Below are 15,764 nucleotides of genomic sequence, written 5' to 3' on the forward strand. Positions count from 1 at the left end.
AATGAGTTAGTTTGTTCTGACCACTATTTTGAGAACATGCACCATGGGCAATTCACAATGTTTCCAGAGGGCTACCAGGTGTCCATGGGCACTGCTACTGGGATATGGATGGGAATGTTTTACAGCTGTTGAACTGCTCTGTGGTAGAGTTATCTGGTTGACGTTTAGCCGTGCCACTACTACAATTTCCAATATTCAGTTGACACATTTTCCTCTGATTTGCCTGATCATATCTCCCGCACTGCTCTGTTTCTTTTACATTATCGTTCATTATTTACCTATGCTATGCAATAATGTTTAACTTTTTCTTCAACCTCCCTGAACCCTCGGTCATCTTTTACACTGTGTACTATGCAAAGATGAGGTAGATTAAGATGAGAGATGTGAACAGGAGATCTTTGAGGTCATGCTTGGCAACCAAACAAGCCAGCAGCAGCAGCAGCAGCAGCAGCAGCAGCAGCAGCAGCAGCAGCAGCAGCAGTGGCATTCAGGCAGCACAGGAGTTGTAGACTGAAATAAGCTATTTTTATACAAGAGGAACACTGTGAATCTGCATGTGTTGCCCTCTGATCATTCCACTGTTCAGTCAGCAGAAATACATATGCCCATCATCAGAGTTTTGCCCTGGAAAACTCATTAAATATCAAGTTCTGATTGAATAACATAAGCCCTAATCTCGCCAAGAGTTCCATTTTAGAAGAGGCGTGGGGCCGTACGTAGAAGATAAAGCTGTAATGTGCAGTGCAGATTGGTTCATGACAGTGTCAGGGGTGAGGCATGTGGCACACACCGTGGCATGTCTGCTAACACCCAGACATCTGCTTTACCACACAGAGCTGATTGTTCCACAGCCATGGGCCCTAACCATTCAGCACTTCTCCGGTCCATCCCGAGCCCAGAGTGTGCTCCCCTATCCCAGGGTGACTAATGCTGAATGACAGGCAGACACTGATCAAAGCTGATCCTGGAAACCCTCCTGTCACAGTTGGGAGGGGGCAGAGAGGAGACGATAAGTGAAGAGACAGGAGCAGTATGCCCGATCTGGAGCTGGGCCAAGGATCAGGGATCAGACAGTGTGGCTGGACTTTATTAGCTTCATCACAGACAAAACACTCTCCACAGTGGACCTCCATCATTGCCAGATTATCTCATCTGTCTTTAGAGCTCAGTGGCCCAGAGCCACACCACACGGGTGTTCTGGAGCCACGAGGTGAAAAGCTGCCTAGGGAATCGATGTTGAGACTGGCCCTAACAATTTAGTCTGCTGTCGTCCTCTAAGTTTGTACTGATACAGGAGGAGAAGCCCACTTCTTTTCTTTTGGCTTCTGTTTGTCCAGCCGAAGATATCTGAATCATGAAAAACACCCGAAATAACGATTTATAGAGCATACAACCACAGATTCAACTCGACTATGCAGTTCTCAGATTCCCATGGAGGTGGTTATGTTAGTGTGAGTTACCTTGAGGGCAGCTGGCAGGAAAAACTTTCATGAAACATGTGACATGATGGAGTGAAGGTCTGTGGGGGCTGCGGGAGAAATATGTTGTTTTGCATTGGTGTGTGTGTGTGTGTTTGTGTGTGAGAGAGAAAGAGAGAGAGAGAGAGAGAGAGAGAGAGAGAGAGAGAGAGAGAGAGAGAGAGAGAGAGAGAGACAGAGAGAGAGAGAGACAGAGAAAGCATAGTCACAAGCAAAGTAGTGAACTAAATATTCCTCCTACTCATCCTTCAAGCCAAACCTCTAAGTAACAGACGAAGTAAAAACTCTTTCCAGTTGCCGTTAAAACATGTTTATTGTTGTGTGCAGTGCAGCATTTCATGCTATATCCAGGGATTTTTTTCCCCCTTTGGTACTCTTTCTGACTGCAGCCAAGGAAAACACTCTGTTTGGCCCTGAGCTTCTCTCCGCCGTCTCTCCATCAGTATACGTGGTGGAGTGGTGTAAAGTCTTTTTTTATTCAGCACAGGAAACATGATGCCAGCCTCTAGCTGATCTGATGGGCAACATGTTTCTTTTCAAATACTCTTGTAAGACTGTCTATTTAAAGAGCTCAAGAGGGGATTTGCCCTGAATTTAGAAAATCTTGGTTTGAACTTCTTGTCACCTCCGCTAAGGACACAGGAACATTTTCAGCTGTATGAAGAGAATCAGGCCTTCTTTTTTTTTTTGTTACTGCCATTGGCTTAATGTTACATCCCAAAAAGGCTTCAGGCTATAAGTGAGTTTTTCTTGCAGTAGCACAACTTTGATGCCGGCTCTGTTGTTTCCACTACATGGGTGATGTTAAAGTAAATAGGAAGTGGTTTTGTGACCTCCACGGTCTGCGCCTCGAGGCAGACTCTGCACTGAGCAGCACAGTGCTCCAGTTCAGCAGCATTAATTGCTTGCTTGAGCTTTGTTTTCAGAAAGTCCTTGATGTGATGGATGAATGAAGGACATACAGCAGCTCTCCGGACCTGATTGTGTTTCTCTTCAGTCATCACTTTGCCAAACCAAGACAGGCAAAGGCAAATAGCAGAGAGGTTGATCGAGACCCCTGTGAAGCCGCTGTACCATGTATCATGTTTGGTTGTGGAGGGTGCACACTACATTCATCTAACTGACAAATCATTGTTCAGTATCAGATTAGCACCTCAGTATTGCTAATGTATGATATCATTTGCACAAAAAACTCATTCATTGCATAAACAGTCAATAACATCCATTGTCTGCCTGCATGTGTGAAGTTCCTGCAGAAATTACCTCTGACCTGCTGCCCGTGTCCTGCTGTCTGGCTTATGGTAACAAAAAACCCCCAACAACAAACAAAAACATCCAACAGTCTGCTTTGCCTATTTGACTATATCATTATTTAAATTGTTTGTATTTATATAATTATTTCTATCTTGTAGTTGACCCAGTGGGATAGTTCAACGTTGTAACATTGCATTTGATCTCCAGATCTTCAAACATGTTCCCAAAATTTTGAAATGCAAATCACAGACCAGAGAGGATTGCTGTGGTGCCATAAGGTCTGAGTGCAGTTTTGATGGGGTGAAATTCAAAAGAATAATCATGGTTTTGGGGGAATGAAAACTGAAACCGTAGCCAAGCAGGATCCTCTCTGAAGTGCTTCCGTATGCCTCTTGAGTCAAAAGGCCTGTTTCATTGTTCAGCCAGCTGAGTGTGACTTCTGAATTCATATCATTCGTATGATTATCCTTCCAAATCCACCTCATTAAGTCTGCCTTTCCTTTTTCCACCGAAATTGTTTCAGTGAGGCTCAAAAGTGGCTTGTTTCATTTCAAGCCCCATTCACAACAATAAAACCCTCTTATTGTGGCCCCCAGGCTTGCTCCTGAAATAGCTCTCTAAGTGTCTGCTTTAATAGCAGAGATCAGTGGAAGAAGCTTTGAAAACGGATCAGGTCCATTGCGCTGCAGTTTGGCCAACCACAACAGCCAACTTTAAACCGAATGTGGGGGCTGATCCACATGGAAGCAAAAAATGTTGGCTGCATTCTTGCTGCTTGGATCCGAGTGTTGGTCTGGTTATGATAAGAATGCAAGATTTGAAAAAAGCCATTTAATTGTTTTTTTGTTGTTTTTTTTTTGTAGAAAGAAGCAAAACCTCCTGAAATATCTTGTTTACTGCATGCAGCTGTGAAAACAATGTACTTCAATGTTACAACCCTCAAAACTCCAAATGCATTTAATTCACTCTGTGGTCATCCTGTTGGAGAAAGGCTGAGGAAGACTACTGTGATGTATTCCCAGTAGTGATATTTTGGGAGTTTAAGGGGTTCAAAGGCAAGAATCCAAACACATCTGGCAAAAAAAACTATACACAATGAGGAGCTTCGTCTTTTGTAAAAGTCATACAGCACTGTTTATAGCGGGATTTACTACTACTGTACAGGATGGCTGTTTGATTAAGTTCAAATAATAATTCCTTGGTGGTGTATATGAGCCTCAGTCAGTCCATGCTATATTAACGACCCATATGGATGTCTTTGGTTTTTTTTTTTTTTTTGCGGGTAAATCCTCATTAAAGACCCTTTTTAGTTTCAACTTTATAATTGCTTGTCTGCATCTACTCCTTGGTTCCCTTTTCTACATCTTGAACATACAGAATGCATGTTACAACAATCCAACAACTGACCTTCAGTGAAATTACAAGAGGAGTTGACTGAATTGCAGGAACGCTGCTCTTTGGGTCCCATTTGTGCTACCATATTATAAACTCATTACATTTGAGATTAAATTGAATTGTTTAGGGATCAGTAAGCGATCAGTGTCCACTGCACTGCAGCAGATGTTGGTGAAAGGCCAGATGATGCGTTTATGAACTGACATGGCACATGACCAGCAGTTTTGACGGCTCTTGAAAGAAGTTGCTTGATTATCTTTGGGCACTGCAGCATTTAAAATTGTGTCTCTTGCTGTCAGTCTGGCTGAAGCCACATCTCAAGCAGCTCTCAGCCTCGACGGCATTCCAGTGCTATTGTAAATAATCAAGTGGGTGTATGATGAGCGCTGTAATGTCTTTCTTCCAAAAACCTGGCTGCTTCGCGATGCCTGGGAGGAAGGAAGTGGACTTTTTTTTTGTTTGTATTCCAATTTGAGGCTTTATGGGAGATGACAGATGACAGATGCATCTCTCTTGGTGTCTGCTGGTTTTCTTTGAAGACTTCGACTGGATCGGATGTTGATGCTCATCAACCAACTGACAGGCAGTCGAGCCAGGTCCACAGGGTGTGCATCATTTGGTCACAACAAAAACTGGAAACTGTGTCGTTCATTTTCACATCCCCAAGTCTTTTATCTTTATTCGGCTCTTCTGCTTGAGAACCTGCATGTCTCTGTAAAAGGCTTTCATGGCGGGCGGGTCATCGGGACCATGTGAGTTCCCATGAGACTGCTTGATCTGCCCAATGCTCCAGAAAGGTGATGTAGTTCAGCCGTTTTGTCTTCTTGCTTTACTGCAGCAAGGCTCTGTCATGACATGACCCACAGTTAATTTGGATTCCTGAAACCCCAAAGCCAGCACTTTATTCTCTCTTTGTATTTTATGTTCTTTTTTTCTCGATTGTGAAGCGGCTACGGACTGGAGGAGCTTTATCAGCCTTACTTGCCTGCTGGGGAGATATAAAAAAAAAAAACCCGCAGTGCGGAGGCTAATGAGTCCAGCTTGTTGATTTACTCGACTTCAAGATCCAAGTTCTGCGTCCAAGTTGGCGTTTCATTCCTCTCCACTCCAGTTGCGTCAGCAGGGAGGAGTTGATAAAGTTGCTATGCTTTTTTGTTTTGGGCATTTTTGGGTTCTTTTTTCCCCTTTTTTTCTCAAAACACACACATACTCCCACTCTACCCACTCTCACCAGCTGGCAGCCTCGGAGTGTGGAAGAACAGAGCTTTGTGATTGAGGGCAGCCTGCTGAGCATGCTCTAAACACACCCACAGTGCTTCAGGGGAGAGGAGCTGGGAAAGGAGAGGCCTAAGAGAACACAGAGGCCTCAAAGCAGCAGCCAATGACCCGGGCCCGCCGCTAACACATTACAAAAGTGTTGCAAGACCATCATTAAGCAAAAGGTAAAGCCTACTGTAAGTAACAAGAGTTAGAAGTGCTAAAGCATGAGGTGAAACCATCTGCTGCAGAAATGGGACCTTGCGCTCAAATTCCGTTGGACATATTGTGGAAGTATAGTGACATTTTTGAGCATGAAAAGCAGAAAAAGAAAGCAGACAAAGGTTTAAGGTTTGTCAGAGTTTTGTAATGTGAGACACACCTTGACACCTGAACACAAAGCCAGACAATCCAGCTGTTGTCATCAAATGTATCACTGAATTTAAAAATGTTTTAGCATGTTATTCAAAGATAACAGCACATGGCATGTCAACAGAGAAAGAATAATAAACTCCCGCAGGAAGAGGCCCAGGTTGAGGAGAAAATCCTTTTCATTTTTATGTGTGTGTGTGTGTGTGTGTGTGTGTGTGTGTGTGTGTGTTCCAAGATGGAAAAGATGAATGAAGCATCGTTGGTGGTATCCTGGTAAGTGTAAGCTAATGGACAATTGCATTGGATAGTAATGGCTGTCAGATGTAAGGCGACCTCCAAACAGGTGCACCATTGTTGTCCCTGTCTTTTAAAAGTAAAAAAAAATTAAAAATCTCTTCAGTAAACTATGATACTGCCCAAAAAAATACAATGCTGACAATCATATTTACAAAACACTGAATCCAGAATTACATTGTCTCATTTTGATTGAACAATTATAAATCCTTTAAGCACACTGTTGATGTAAACGTTTTGGTCACATTATGAAATGGCCAAAAGTTTGAGAACCACTTATCTAAATTTATTGTAAGAAAACTGCTGACTGGCAATTTACCTTGATATTCCATAAAACAGTTCATTGTTTTTGTCTAAAGTAGCCAATGTCTGCTCTGTTTTGTGAGAAGTATTACAAGCAGCCACTCCAAAATGTGCCACTTTTGAGCAGTGTATGCCAGGATTGATCTCTAATATCCCATTATAGGAATTAAAAATCTTAATCATTGCCTCTCACCCTGCAACATCAGAAGTGGTTGTATTCCACATACTCTTGCAGTTTCCATAGGATTAATTCCAGGTCAACTTTATGTTACAATGTGAAATCAAATAGCATAAGCCCCCGCTCCGCTCCTCACCTCCACCCCCACCCGTTCACTCATTAAATAGCGTTCCTCGATTAAGTTTCCAGCCAGTGTTCTCTCAGGGGTCTCTACCTGGTAAACAGCCGAAACGTGTAAATTGTTGGAAAATGTGTTTCATGGAGTTTGGAAACACCGCTCTACTTTGCCCGGCTCTGCAGAGGTGTGAAACATTACAACCAGCTAGAGACCGTAGTCTGCACAACCAAAAGTGAAATGGGGAGTCAAATATGGATTTAATGAGAAACACATAGGATTGATAATAGTAACAAGCTTTTCTTTACAGTATAGTTACCGAAGTCCTCAATATATTTTAAGAAAGACCTCATATCTCTCACTTGTGATTTCCAAAGAGTGAAAGATGTCTCCGGGTCCGGGTGATGCTCAGCACAGCCCCAGTCCTGCGTCACAACTATTAAATGTCCTAAGAATCATCACTGAATGTAAACAAAGAGCAAAGTCCCTGCATGGTTTTATATTTATCCAAGAGAAGCCGAAATTAGCATGCCTCACACTTGCAGCATGCATGCATGTCACAGTTCATTGGGGTGTATGAGTGGTGGTGCCGGCGTAGGTGGAGGAAAAGGATGTTGAGGAAAGCCCTGGTGAGGTGTTTTCTTATGGAATCCCCCTCCGACAACCACAAGCTTGTTACAGTTTCCAGCCACTTAAGAGAAACTCTGTTGTTCTAACACGCACACACGTTGACATCACAGCCTACACAAATACACGCACATGCCAAACCATACGCCACCTTTTCTGATGAAAACGAGGAAATAATGTTCTCAATTTTGTCTTGGCTTGTAGTCAGTCTGTGGCTCAACACAGATGAAGAGTGTGTGTGCACAGACCAGACTGTTAAATTGTTTGCTTTCTAAAGCAAAGCAATATGATAGAAGAATCACGTGAAACTGAAAGAAGTGAATAAAAGCCCTCTTATGTGTTTTACAGCCTCTGTTATAAGGTCACAGGCTTAGAGTAGTCACAGTTCAGCAATAGCTGGCCACGGTTGATTTCAGGGGTCTGATTGATGCTCTGCAATAATGATGTCCATGTCCCATGCTGCGAGGGTCCCTAATTGTTAAATAGACTGAAATACAGGTTTGTACTTTTGCAGCAGCATGACAGGCTTTTGACCCGGGGCCATCTGTTAGTTGTTGGTTATTGCTGAGTTCTTTTTAAGTTTCCACTTTTGGAAATATCACATACAAATTTTATGTCTAGTTTAAAGTTTCCCGCCAAAATGCACCATATATCTTTTCTAAGGGCCCCCGCTACCTCTCTGACAACCAGTATACTGTGCCTCAAGAGGCAATAAAAGAAATTTTGATTGATCATGTATGTGGGAGGAAAGAGGAAGATGATGAATTTATCAAAGTGTTTTTTTTGGTTGTCAGCTCGTACAGCTTTCTTGACATGTGTGGGAAAATGTCAGTAAGTTTGGGTAAGGTCACATTCAAGCGCTCGGGCCCTCACACACACTCATGTGAATACAACATACAAAACGCACATTGTTACACAAGGATTTTACTTAATATACATGATTAATGGCCTCTCTTACAGTCTTATTTGAACTCTGATAAATGATGCTTTAAATAGGGATTAATGACCGTCCCCTTTCTTGCATACATGCACCTAAATGGCAATTTGCATCTGTAATGCCTTGTGTGTGAATGAAGATATTTAGCTGTCAAAAACTCCCAGGGCAATGAGGAGGCCTTTGTCTTTCCCTGCTTGAGGTCTTGCTGTACAGCATCACAGAAAAACAATGAAAGAGATTTTCTTTTTTACGGACTCACATGAAGCCCCCGCACAGTCGCATGTTTGATCATTTTCTTCTCCAGAATACAAAACAGAATTCATCTCTCTATACTTTGGATTTACTCATCTCAACGGATTGCGTTGTGATGCAAACTCATGGAAAGCATGCACACATTACAATCGCATTCTGCACATCGAGATATACACATCTCTATCGTCACCGGTCCCTGGCACAGTCCTGCTGCCCCCTCTTTGTTCTCTAAACAACATATTCCCATTCTCAAAGAATGCCTCTGATGGGCCCCTTTGACATGCATTGTTTGTGCAAGAAAATTTAGACCCTCAGCCCCTGGCCTTGGCCCTCATCTGCAATCCAACCATAGGCAGGGCTGCCACTGTGACTAATGCCTTAGATAGATCTGCCCTTGTGAGTGTGTGTGCGTGTGTGTGTGTGTGTGTGTGTGTGTGTGTGTGTGTGTGTGTGTGTGTGTGTGTGTGTGTGTGTATGTGATCACGTTTGAGTGCATGCTCTTGTTTTACAGTCCTTGAGGGGACTGAAACCTGAGAGCCCACAATATTTGAGAGGTACGATGTAGGACCAGACAAACTTATAAACAAATTGTTCAGGCTTATGATTAACGGTTCTGATTTGGTTGTGAAGTCAAGGTTACAATGAGGTTAAGGTTGAGCAGGTTGTGAGGGTTAAATTTCCGTTAAAGTGTTCGGGAATGCATAATGTGATTGTATGGGCCCCTACAAGTATCGCTATGCAAACGAGTGAGTGAGTGAGTGTGTGTGTGTGTGTGTGTGTGTGTGTGTGTGTGTGTGTGTGTGTGTGTGTGTGTGTGTGTGTGTGTGCTGGAGAGAGACAAAGTGTGACTAATGCCTACAGAATGGCATTTATACATTAGGGGGCCATTAGTAGTTTAGGCTCCTGTGTGGAACAGCAGGAAGTGAGACAGGCATTGTCATGGCTCCGTCACCCCTATCACTTGCAGCCACTGCCATTCCTGTGGCAAACACACAGCCATTTTTAGGATGTGAAAGAAGCAAACAACAGCTGCCCATGCACTGGAACATACTACACTAACATGCTACTGAGCATTGAAATCTGCAATTTCGTTTTGTGAGATTTGCTTGCTTTGACAAGAGCTACCAAGGCTGACTACTGAATATGAGCTGACTCATCACTCACTAGGTGATGAGAAATAATTCTTTTTAACTGCATTTTAGAGATATTAGATTAGATAAATGCCTAAGCAGTCACTAGAAATATCTTTGACAGAAGGCTCTGGTCAGTAAATACATCTCAAAATTGACACTGATGGCATTATTGACATTCCAGTAGCTACATTAAACAGCATATCTTGCCACTGTAATCCATCTTTGATAGTCAAGAAAATCTTCCCAGATTATCTTGAGGTGGGGTCGATACGATGTGGATCTTGGTTAGACCAGGGAAACTACACATTTGTTTTATTGGTAATGTCTCTACTTTTTATATTAGTAAGAGTCATTTGTGACGGCCAGCATTTGGCCTCACTGTAATCTCTTTTTGCTTAATCCGAGAGCAGAGAGATGGGCGGAGGCTGTGAACTCCACCCATCAAGGGTGAGAAGTGAGGACTCGACGCAAAAATGGTCTGAAAGCAGTCGTCAAGACAAACTCAAACAATTAAAATGATGAAATACGCTAAAAGGAAAACCATTAGTGATGCCGTACATATGAGGATGCAGTACACACGCACACACACCACACACACACACACCACACACACACACACACACACACACACACATATATATATATATATATATATATATAGTGTGCATGCATACACATATGGGAGCATGTGTGTGAGGCAGTAAGTAAAGGTGTAAAAATACCACAAGACTCCAAGATAAACCCTCTCTCCCATGGTCTGACATTTACTGAGTCCTGTAGCGTGGGAGTGCGTGAGGGGGTTGCCCTGTGAGTGTGTACCCAGGCAGACTGTGTGGATGCATGTGCATGTATGAGGTTTCCCTCTACCAAAGAGAAAAGCTCTATTGATGCAAGTTTGGTGCTCCTGTTCCTGTCGAGTGCGGCTCAGGGTCAGAAGGAAACTCCGGGATTTTCCACAGGTATACAGCTGTGTGTGTATGTTTGCATGTTTCCCATGTTTATAGAAAGGTATGACGTTGTTGAAGTATGTGTTTCATGCCTAATTGAGAGGGGAAATCTGTTTTTGTGCAGTCAAGTCTGAGGAAGGGGGGTGGGGGATACTGGAAATCCTGTAAGGGGGAAGGACGCGTCAGAGGAGCAGACATACTATGTTCAGGCTGATCTGTCCCTCCTGTAACTCAGAGCTCCATGAGGGTTTTTAAAAGGTACACCTCCTACATTAGTCGTGACAGTTTCAACATTTCAACAGAGTCAGAAAAAGTATTCAGTACTAAAATGCACTTAGATACCTGTGATGACATATCATAGGTAGAACAATTTTTTTGGGGGGGCGAAGTTAAATAATGTTAAAAAATAATCACTCTCTTTCACTGTTTTCCCTGCAATTTGACTGCAGGGACTTTGAAGGCACTCTTCTGTCAGCTTTAAAATGTGTATTTTGACAATTATTGCTCATCATCATCATCATCATCATCATCATCATCATCATCATCATCATCATCATCATCATCATCATCATTATCATCATCATTATCATCATCATCATCATCCAGACACAGGGGAGTGAATGGAGAAACAGAAGAGAAAGCACAGCAACACTTACTGTGCTTTCACCAGAATATTTAATCATCAGCTGACTCAACATAAACTAGGCACAAAAACTAAGGACACTCGTTCATATATTTTTTTGTTGTGACAGCGCCTATCTATAATAAACATTTTACAATTGTAAGCCCTGTTCATTTCCCTTACTTTCATAAGGAACGTGAATTTGTAGAGTGAGCAGCAGAGCTGAGTATGTGAGTTGTATCCATGAAAAATGTGTCAAATCTTCACGGCCAATGCCAAATAGCTTATTCTGCTATTGACTGTTTTTTTCTTCAATGTGGTTAAAATATGAAATGAGACATATTTGTAATTCAAGTATTTACTCATACATTCAACCACAGGAGCCTTATTGTGTGGTAGAATCATAGACCTCCACTACAGCTTGACACCTCTGGGTTACCAGGCTCGTCTCACACCGCTGTGTGGATGATACACAATTCTGCAATCACCATTTGCCACATACATACTCTGGTACCCATCACACAAACACATGTTTTTTTTTTTTTTTTAACAAATCTGGCATCATTTAAAGGGGAAATTAAGAGATTTTCCAATACTGGAATTGGTACTGCTAAGAAGCATTGTGACAATGAAATACAAGTTACCGAACAACGACGGTTACTGATTTGTTCACTGTTTGTGCTACTTTTACTTATCTTTAGATTGTGAAAGTAAATCGAGAAAACCTAAACATATAGACTCGGAAGATCATGCAAAGTCCACCCGGAAGAGTCTCGACAATGCAGTCCTCGATAACAGACTTGACACCTGACAGACTTGGAATAGTATTTTATATCACTACGAGATAATTGTATGACTTTGAGTTTAGATGAAAAAATAGAGTATAGAATCTAAAATATCTTGGGTGTTCTTGCCTTCAAAACTGCTTCACTTGACATTTCCGTGTCCAACATGAACAGCCTTTAGACGTGAGCATTTGCTCCAGTCTTGTCAGCCTCTCCAGAAGGCCCCCGCCAGAGACCTGTCAGGTCAATAAAATATGACCTTTGGCAGTATACATCTGATAAAGTTCCTCACTTTATGTGGTGACAGCCTGTATACTGGAGTAATTTACCGGGCTTCAATAAAGGAGCACTCAGCTCCGTTGCCTCCCCTGGCTCAGTGGTCTGTGACAGGCGGCGGGCAAGTGGAAGAGCAGCCCAGTCACTGACCCGCCATGGTTGATGTTCATCATAGTGACACTGACCTACTTAACTGCCATCTCCTCTTCGATGTCAAAGAAATCCCAGCCTGACATTTAGAGAAAAGCTTGGTCAATATTAGTCAGGAATGACAAATAATAACCACCTACTGGCTAAAAGAAAGAGAAGAGAGGAGAACGACTCTGAAGTGAGCAGCGCCAGTGTTTACGTGTGATTGGTGTTGTCTTTCAGAAGGTAGGGTAATTTGCCTACTAAATGCACTCGGCGTGCACAGAGACACCCAAGCCGAGGCCATCAAAGCTAACGTCTCAACTTGAATCAGACACAGATTGATGGTGGTGAGGCTAAAAAGGCTCCTCCAGCCCGTATTTAGCAAGCGGCAAATGTGGGAGGCAGTGACCCGGAGCAAAGGTCTCATCAGCGCCTGTCCCTGTCTGAGGCCCCTCCGCCTGTCAAAGTCACATTTTAATCGCAAACATAATTTGAATTTACACTAATGAATACAAATGACTCCCTGGACTCCACAAGCTGAAAGCAATAAATTATTATCGCTGCTAACAATCGCATTTCTGAAGCCCTTTTTCAATTAGCCGCCCCTGTGGAGATGATCATGGAGGGCCGGCTCAAATGAAGACAAACGATGCCCCTCGCAACGCCGTGCGTCTGCTCCTGTGATTTAATAGCTTTCTAATTCGGTAACATCTTCGACGTGACGAGGCATGAGGCTTCTCAACCTCCCTACACCCAAAGCCTGATGGGAAAGTCACCTAATTGAAAGCAGGTGTTAATCAACCTTTCTCTGATGTGGCGTGTGATTTAGGAGGGAGTTTGACAAAGAGAACATCGTCCTTGCCACTCAGTGACACAGATCATTCGGCTTACAAGGAGCCTTTTTTGCTGTACTTTACATTTTTTTTCTGTTCATCTTGCAAAAAAAATCCACCAAATATTCCATCATTGATGACCATGAAATTGACATGTGAAAAACTGCTGCTGAAAGGCTGCTTAAACAGTGGAAGATCTGAATGGGCTTGTTATGTGCAATCTATGTTCAGCACATTCTGAAGTTATTTATTTTTGTTCGCCCAATGACTCTTCTGAAATAGCAATAAACTATAATGTAGTTTTAATGTCTTGTGGCACATATGTGCCATTGTTCCCGCTGCTAAAGACCATCAAAAAAACCCAAAGTTTATGTCCATTGACAGGTGCTCATTTACTCTGGCCGCTCGGCGAGGTCACAAGATAATTATAGTGAATTATGGTCACGGAAAAGACCTTTTCTGAATCCTGTTGATGGATTCAATACTTGGTGCTCCAAACCAAACGGTTAAAATACAATGTTGCTCACAATTTTCTGGCATGTCTAAACAGGATAAACAAATAACTCTGTTGCTATTTCAATGGGTGATTTAAACAAGTACATGGAAGAGTGACACATTTCTATTTTCGATGAAATCCTAAGCAGGATTCGATCTATGATAGATCGCCTGTAAACTCAAATTACCACCACTTGAATGAGAACATTTACATAACCTGCTCCTCAGCATGTTGTTCTTTCATTCAACCTATAAAATCTAACCACAAAGAATTGTTTCTGTCTGATTTTGTGGAATTACTCACATGAAACATTTTGTGTGGTCTGTTTTTATCAATCAGGTCCTATCATTTTAATCCAAATACAATGGTCATGAACTTCTTGTTTTGCAACCCAGCGGACACAACCTTGTTCCGTTTAATAATTTTAGACTCGTGTTTTCTTTGAGTTAAATCTTGTCTAAAATATCTTAAACTGTTGTGATGTGGCTGGTATTTATTTCTTACTGGAACCATGCACATGGACCTTTGCACGTCTAATAGAACTACAGACGAGGTTTTGTGGCGATGTGGTGTGTATCTTGTGACGTATTAGTTTTCAGACTGAACACACACATCAGGACAGACCAGAAAATGAAATTAAATCATTTGCACAAAGCAGCGTCAGATGTAACTCGAGACACCACTTGCAGCTCACAGGAGAAAACCCGGTGCTGAGTCCAGCTAACGCTTCAAATAACCAGCATAAGATAATTACATGTGACCGTAGAAGAGGACGCCATAATCATGATCGCCTTTCTTTGACAAGTCTGTGGTTTTTGAAAGTTTGGAAAGCCACAAAAAGTGACATGCGGCTCAGAGAGCAGATGAATAGCTCTCTGTGTCTCCGTCAGTGGGCTGTCATCACAGAGGAGCCGTATGGGGTTGACTTGTAAAGGCCACGGTCAACAACAACTCAGAAAACACATTAGTGCTAATTTATTTTGCTGCTTGAAACTAAATCATGTGACACATTTTTGAGCACGGAGACAGTTCGGCTGAGTTCAGAAGAGCATCGGCAGGATAATGCAACTATTTCTGTTGCAGAAACAGTGAGATGCTACAGACATCAATTGTGTGTTAAACAGGAGCTTCTGCATGATTTTCATATTAAATCGTACTTAATGTCAAAGGGAAGCCATGAGCCTGTCCCCATCTGCTGCGCTTGGTAGTGTCTTTTTGCTCTTGTTCTACTTTGACTTTGTTCTTTCTCCATTGCTGCTCTGATGCTGCTATTTTAATCAACATAAAGCTGCTCTCGCAAAGATCAAGTTGGCCAAATCATGAAACGTCTGCCGCTTCACAAGCCAGCAGTCAATACATTAGTCAGTTAGACGTGTTTTCATGTATAAGGTGATGCTTCCTGCAGCCGCGAGATGCTCATCGGGGTCAGAGAGCCACCGGACAGCAGTCCTGGAGTGGGCAGCTGCATTAAAAACAGTGTGATGGGAAGTTGAAAACATGTCCCCTCACAAAGCATGATGGGACATCATTTCACCACTGAAGCAATGCGCAACTATAAGTATTTAGATATATTAGCCTGCCAATAACTCTCCTCAACTCAACTTTATTTATAGAGCGCTTTAGAAACAACCACAGCTGAAACAAAGTGACATGATTGTGTTATTAACTTCACTGAGCGTTTTGTAAAACAGCGGATAGTTATAAGAATAATTTAAAAAAGCATGAGAACTTGTCTTGATTTTGCTTTCTGTCACTTGGCAGAATACTGCAGGCCCCAATCTAACCCACCTTATCTTCCAGCTCCCACAAAATGCTCTTAAGGTCTCTGGTAGTTGTCCTTTATCAGTGCAAGTTTAATCTTTCTGGCTGATGAGGAAACACAAGCTGGAATTCATTCCTCTGTTTTTCTCAGACTCCCAATCGTCTATGACGGGGCCTATTTTGAAAACATCCTGCAGGGTAATAATTCTCAGCCCTCTTGAGATGGACCGCAGGGGGAAGGGGTCATACTTAACCTCTTCCACTCTAGAGGACGTGTCGGAGGCGTCATTATGACTGATGCATGGTGTGCACTCAAA

Source organism: Lipophrys pholis, assembly GCF_963383615.2.
Source record: "Lipophrys pholis genome assembly, chromosome: 15".
Classification (NCBI taxonomy): Eukaryota; Metazoa; Chordata; class Actinopteri; order Blenniiformes; family Blenniidae; genus Lipophrys; species Lipophrys pholis.